The following is a 7,484-nucleotide window of genomic DNA, read 5'->3' as shown; positions in this document are numbered from 1 at the left end:
TATCATAATGGTATAATTTCGTTGCGGGATCTGTTATACATCTTACATTATGAATATTTTTCTTACGTTCTTACGCATAAACTTTTGAAGACGACATCGTAAAAGATTGCTGTGGATAGTAACAGGAGATAACCCGAGATTAGATTACCTGGGGCATCATTATGTTGGGATGGGTTATCTGCATAGATAGAGTTACTTCATCGTTGAATATGTTCGAATTAATTAAATAGGAAAACTATAATCTAGTATTGTGGGAAAATACATAGGTCTAATATTTTGCGAGTTTCTCGACGGTTGCAAGTTTCTGACGAAGTTGAAATGTATCCTAGGTAACTCAGACAAAAAATCTAACATTATTCCTCCACAAAAACAGATCGTCACAATTAAACTATATCGTTACCGAGAAGATTCATGAGACCCTTTAATGTCCTCTTCAGTGCCACTGTAGATCTTCGAGGGAGAAAAGTGAAAAATCAAATTCCTAATTCGTCTGTTCTCTCTTCATTCGTGAGTGTTGCTGTTTCATACATTGCATCTGACTGTTGTGATGCCGCACGTGAGTATAAATTACTAGCGCTATTTTTATTTATTAATGTTGGAATTTCTTATCTAAATAAACTCAGAACTTTGCATTAAAATTAGCCTATACATGTATATGTATAGACGCTCATATATATATATATATATATATATATATATATATATATATATATATATATATATATATATATATATATACCGTATTCGTAGCTGACCAGCATGGTGACAAAAACTGGCCACACCCCAGACATGGGGCATTTGTCCCGTAGTGGACTAGAAACGGCTGCATCTGTTGTTGTTTGTGTGTGTCTGTGTGTATATATATATATATGTATATATATATATATATATATATATATATATATATATGTGTGTGTGTGTGTGTGTGTGTGTGTGTGTGTATGTGTATGTGTATGAAAATGAAACGAAAGTTTTTTATATTTCAAATCGGGATCAGTTTATTATTTTCCCAGAACCACATTTACAGTATTGAAGGATTCTCATTTGTTTAAATGATTCCATCTGTATTTGAAAGCGACGATCCTTTTACACGCAGGCAGATAGAAAATGCCCAGTCAATAATGTGACTTTATTTCCCAGCAAACTCTTCGGTGTTTTCTTAGACATTTCCTGTTGAAAGTAAGTGCTCTTTTTATTTCTTTTATGGTTAAAGATTTCCTAATTGTCAGACGTTTATCTTGTATGATGTATTATATATACTGTATATATATATATATATATATATATATATATATATATATATATATATATAAAGTATATATATATACATATGTGTGTATATGTATATTATATATACATCAATCATATATATATATGTATATATATATATATATATATATATATATATATATATATATATATATATATGTGTGTGTGTGTGTGTGTGTGCGTGTGTGTGTGTTTACTAAAGAATTACCAGTTAACAATGACAACACAGAATAAATTATGAATTTAAGTAAATTGAATTATGTATGCGAAAGTAAGCACAAAAGAACGAGGAACTCTATCTTATCTAATCCAAATTATACAAGAGGACGAATAAAGAAGGGAGTCGAGTGAGACTTAATCACAAACGATCATACTACGAGGTTTAGGAAAATGGATGTAGGCAGAGAATTCAAAAGCTGATCTCAAAGCAATTGGAGGCAGAAATACTTCTAAATTAAAGGGGGATGAGAATCCTCCCCTATTATTATTATTATTATTATTATTATTATTATTATTATTATTATTATTATTATTATTACTTGCTAAGCTACAACCCTAGCTGGAAAAACAAGAAGATTTAAGCACAGGGGCTCGAACAGGGAAAGTAGCCCAGTGAGGAGAGGAAGCAAGGAAAATGTATTTTAAGAACAGTAACAACATTAAAATGAATATTTCCTATATAAGCTTTAGAGAAATAAGATAGAACAGTGTGCTCGAGTGTACCCTCAAGCAAGAGAACTCTAACGTAAGACAGTGGAAGACCATGGTACAGAGGCTATGGCACTACCCAAGATTAGAGAACAATGGTTTGATTTGGAGTGTCCTTCTCTTAAATGAGCTGCTTACCATAGCTAAAGAGTCTCTTCTACCCTTGCCAAGAGGAAAGTAGCCACTGTACAATTACAGTGCAGTATATAACCCCTTGAGAGAAGAATAATTGTTTGGTAACCTCAGCGTTTTCAGGTGAATGAGGACAGAGAAGACTATACTGCATAAAGAATAGGCCAGACTATTCGGTGTATATGTAGGCAAAAGGAAAATGAACCGTAACCAGAGAGATGGATCCAATGTAGTACTTCCTGGCCAGTTAATGGACCCCCATAACTCTAGCGGTAGTATCTCAATGGGTGGCTGGTGCCCTGGCCAACCTACATTAAGAAAAGGTGTCTGGCTATATATATATATATATATATATATATATATGAATATACACACACACATACATATATATATATGTATGTATATATATACACACACACATATATATATATATATAATGTTTATATATATATATGTATATATATATATATATATGTATATATACATATATATATATATATATATATATATATATATATATATATGTATGTATATATATATATATATATATACATATATATATAAATATATATATATATAAAGGCATTTCTTTCCTGTCACGCTGAGCGACATTGCCAAACATATGACGATTCGGTCTCTCTTCGTCTCTCAGGTAGGCGGGAAGTGGGATAAAGGAGTTGTCATATCCTTGTGATTGGGGGTACCCCGAGAGATGCACTCGGAAACCACAATTTCAAACAACTTGCTGAAACCAGCAGGTTGCAGTTAGGAAGGGGGGAGGGGTGGGAAGGGTTGAATCTGTGTGTGTAGATATCTCTAAATATTTAGACGTCATGTTTGACAGGTTGCGTACACTACCTTGTGTCTGTTATGATCAAGCAGAAAAAAGAAATGCAATATGAAAAGAGTGAAAGGGTACATTCAATGGTTCGTTGTTTTACACACACACATACACACAACACACACACATACATATATATGTATATATATATATATATATATATATATATATATATATATATACATATATATATATTATGACGAGCCGCGAGAAGGTTGTGACTCAAAGGCAGTATGAAAACAACTGAGAAACTTTATTACAGAACACTTGTTTATATATACATAAACTCCAGGCAAAAAGGGCATAATAATATAACAGGCAATTTCATGTTCAACCGTTAACAGTTAACGGTGAGAAAAACAGACATGTTATTTCAGGTCCTTATCAGTGCGAGGGGAGAACGAATATACAAGCCTATTATATACAAAAAATTAAATGTCGTTACTATGTACGATCGTGTGACACATGGTTGGTACATGGCTCCCCCCCCTAAAAATGACATACTGTACATGTTAAATAGGGCGCCCTGATCTAGAGAGGCGAACTGTAGGCAGGTCATCTGGCAGGAGATAAGCAGGTTTTAGACAATCAATGGAGACCCAGTCTTCTTTGTCACAAATGTTTAGTAGGAATGCTTTCGAACTGTGCAGATCACAAGGAAAGGGCCTGTGTAAGGGGGCGTTAGCGGTGGCTTGCTAGTGTCGTTGCGTAGGAAGACGTGCGTTGCAGAGTGCAAGTCTGTCGGTATGTGATGCTTCGCTGGGGCTTATAAGTCTGGTGGCATGGAGTAAATTTTCGCACGACGAAGGAGATTGTAGAAGGAAAAAATTCGGCAGGGACGACCAACGGGTCGCCATACACTATTTCAGCTGCTGAGACGTCGAGGGCGTCTTTAGGAGTGGTCCTTAGTCCCAGGAAGACCCAGAGAAGCTGAGTAAACCAGTTGGAATCATTGCAGCGGGACATCAAAGCTGCTTTGAGGGTGCGATGAAAACGTTCAACCATTCCATTGGCAGCGGGGTTGTAGGCCGTTGTCTGATGTAGGGTGATGCCCAGGAGATTCGCTAATGATGTCCACAATTGAGAGGTGAAAGTGGTACCCCTGTCAGAAGTAATATGCTCAGGGATACCAAATCTTGTGATCCATCCTGAGAGTAAGGCAGATATACATGAGGCGGACATTGCAGTTTCCATGGGAATGGCTTCAGGCCAACGAGTGGAGCAGTCGAGGACGGTAAACAGGTAACGATGTCCTTGTGGGTAGGGGGCCTACAACGTCGACGTGAATGTGGGCGAAACGACGCTGAGGTTGAGGAAAGGTGCCCACTCCTGATTCCGTGTGTCGATGTACTTTGGAAGTTTGGCAAGAAGTACAGGCGCGGACCCAATCCTTAGCATCCTTAGAAATGCCATGTCAAATGAACTTCGTCTTCAGCTGCTGTGCAGTAGAACGGCACGAGGGATGTGAAAGGCCATGAATGAAATCAAACAAGTAGTCGGCGCATGGGAGCAGGAATCCAAGGTCACGGTCTATCAGTACTGATGTCACAGAGGAGGGTGGTGTTGGAGTCGTCGAGGGGGATATCTTCCCAACAGAGGGATGTGCAGGATGTCCTACATGCTTGATACTCTGGATCCTGTCATTGGGCTTCAGCCAAGGCATTGTAATCCAATCCCAGTTGAACGGCAGCCAACGTGTTTCTTGACAGGGCATCAGCAATGGGATTCATTTTCCCAGGGACGTGTTGAAGGGTGCAATTGTATTCAGCCACGGTGGAGAGATGTTGGCGTTGACGGGCGGACCAGGTGTCAGACTGTCGAGTGAAGGCGTGCACCAGAGGTATGTGGTCTGTGAGAATGACGAAGGGCGTAAAGTGACGGACAGCTAAGTGCACCACCAGCAATTTGCGATCGAAGGTAGAATAACCCGATTCTGCCTTGGACAGTTTTCTGCTGAAGAAAGCCAATGGGCGGGGCGAGCCGTTGACCACCTGTTCGAGTACTGCACCAATAGCGATGTCGCTGGCATCGGTGGAGAGAAGTAGAGGGGCATGTGGGATAGGAAAAGGGAGAGCCGCAGCGGTTGATAGGGCCTTCTTTGCATTGCAAAAAGCCGCTTCTTAAAGGGGACCCCACTTCAGGTCTTTTGGCTTGTCCTTGAGAGGAGGCGTAGAGGGGAGCAAGAGTGGCGGAAAAGGCTGGCGGAAAATGGTGATAATAGTTGATCATGCCCAAGAAATCCTGCAGAGCTTTGACGGTCGAGGGCGTGGGGAAGTTCTGAACGGCTGCTAACTTCTCAAGGAGGCGATGGACTCCTTCAGGAGTGATGTGGTGCCCTAAGAACGGCACTTCCTTGGCGCCAAAGGTACACTTGTCGTACCGGACTACAAGGCCGTTTTGTTGCAGGCAGTTGAGCATGATGCGCAGGTGATGGAGGTGTTCCTCTTTTGAGGAAGAGAACACAAGTATGTCGTCCACATAACATACACAGAAGGGGAGGTCCCCTAAGATGCCATCCACGAGACGTTGAAAAGTGGCCCCAGCATTACGAAGGCCAAAACAGGAGTAATTGAAGGTGTATGTACCAAACGGAGTGGTGATGGCGGTCTTGGGGATGTCTTCTGGGTTCATAGGCACCTGATAATACCCCTTCAGGAGGTCCAGCTTGGAGAAAACCTTCACTTTGTGCAGGTAGGAGGTCACGTCGGCGATGTTTGGGAGGGGGTAGTGATCCGGTTCTGTTTGCATGTTCAGGCGCCTGTAATCCCCGCATGGACGGAGGGAGCCATCTTTCTTCAGAACGATGTGTAAGAGTGACGACCATGGGCTGGAGGCCTTTTGTTAAAGGCCCATTTCCTCCATTTCGGCGAACGTCTGTTTGGCGGCTGCCAATCGTTACGGTGCCAAATGTCTGAATTTTGTGAAGACTGGGGGCCCCATCGTCTTGATATGGTGATAAATACCGAGCTTGGCAGGAGCCGTGGGTGTTTGGCGAAGTTCTGGACGGAAAACTTCCGGGTAGGATGTGAGGAGGTGGGCGTAGGCATCCGTGGGTGCGCTGATGTGGAGAGCGAGGTTGGAGGGGGCATGTTGAAGAGGTGTCGACAAGTATGAGTCTGCGTTGACCAATCGTCGGTGGGCGACATTGACCAGAAGGTGGAAATGAGAGAGGAAAGCCACTCCGAGGATTGGCAATGTGACGTCAGCAACGAGAAACTTCCAATTAAATTTACCATTTCCAAACGATAATGTGAGGTTCTCGTAACCGTAAGTGGGTATCGCAGATCCGTGGGCAGCTACCAGGCGGACGTCGGCAGACATAGACAGACTACATTGTGTCCTGAAGAGTTCCCTTGCCAAAAGAGAATGACAAGCACCCGTGTCTATCAAAAATCGCACACCTGTTCCTGCATCGTGTAAAAAGAAAAGATTAGAAACACAGGAGGCCACCGCCACGAGCGATGGCCTACTTACACGTTTTTTGGCCACTGACAACCCTTGGTACATTTCTTCGCGGCTGCCCTGAATCTGTAGTAGCAAAACTGCGGCCGATGGGCGGTAGTAACTGGCTGTAGAAGTCGTTGGTTGGGGCGCGAGCGAGTGGTGGGTGATGGGTGGCTTTGTTGCCGCTCCGGCTCGTCACGGGATAGGCGTGTATGTCCTATGGCATTCACGTCAGCTCGGGTTGATGTTGAATAGGCTCCCTCTTTGTCAGGTGTGGAGGTGTTGATGGAGGTCTTGAAGATCGTGAAGTGGCTGTCCATAAGGGGGTCGGCTTTGGTCATCAAGTCTTTTATTGGTAAACTATCGACATCAGGTATGGCAGCGTGTACAGGTTTGGGTAAACAGCGTATCCAAAGGGCACGAAGTAGGTTCACCTCACGAGGAGAGCTGTCTGCGGCAGGTTGCAGGCGAGCGATACTGGTCATTTCCCTGAGGAGGAGCAAAGCCCTTTGGTCCCCCAATGGTTGTTGAGAGAGTTGGAAAACCTTTGCTATACAGGTGGCTGGCGACGCGAGTACTGCTGCAGAAGGTATGTTTTGAGGGCGTCATACGCTATTGGGGTGTCTTCTTGTTCACAAAGCCAGTCGGATATTTCTGGGAAGGTGTTCTTGGGTATCGCCTCGAGAACATAATCTGCTTTGGTGGATGAGCGAGTCACGTCGTTGATGCGAAACTGGACTTCTGCGCGCTGAAACCAAGCAAACGCCTCTCCGCTGGCGAACAACGAAGGTTTCAATGGGGCGGCGCCAACTTCCGTGGAGTTCGCCATAGTACCAATGACGGAGGGGCGGGGGGGGGGGGGTGGAAGGCGGGAGGAGCGAGTCGATTTTCGGGGTCACCAATGTGACAGGCCGAGAGAAGGTTTGACTCAAAGGCAGGATGAAAACAACTGAGTAACTTTATTACAGAACATTCATTTATATATACATAAACTCCAGGCAAAAAGGGCATAAAAAACATAACAGGCAATTTCATGTTCAACCGACCACCGCACGGGTTAACAGTTAACGGTGAGAAAAACAGACATGTT

The 7,484-nt window shown here is 42.8% G+C and overlaps 1 protein-coding gene across 5 annotated transcripts in view; it reads left to right on the top strand.

Moving 5' to 3' along the window:
• Positions 1–216: 216 nt before the first annotated feature.
• Positions 217–7,484, top strand: part of LOC137653469 (fatty acid-binding protein-like) — a 19,440-nt gene continuing 12,172 nt past the window's right edge. For 2 of the 5 annotated variants that reach the window (XM_068386892.1, XM_068386888.1), the window contains exon 1: positions 217–507. The gene's annotated coding sequence lies outside the window, so the exon portion shown is untranslated. Of the gene's footprint in view, positions 557–7,484 lie in introns of all 5 variants that reach the window. The other 3 variants (XM_068386889.1, XM_068386887.1, XM_068386890.1) reach the window with 2 other exon arrangements.

Source organism: Palaemon carinicauda, chromosome 14 (genome assembly GCF_036898095.1).
Source record: "Palaemon carinicauda isolate YSFRI2023 chromosome 14, ASM3689809v2, whole genome shotgun sequence".
NCBI lineage: Eukaryota > Metazoa > Arthropoda > Malacostraca > Decapoda > Palaemonidae > Palaemon > Palaemon carinicauda.
The sequence above is the reverse complement of the archived record's forward strand: the minus strand, read 5'-3'. Positions and strand labels throughout refer to the sequence as shown.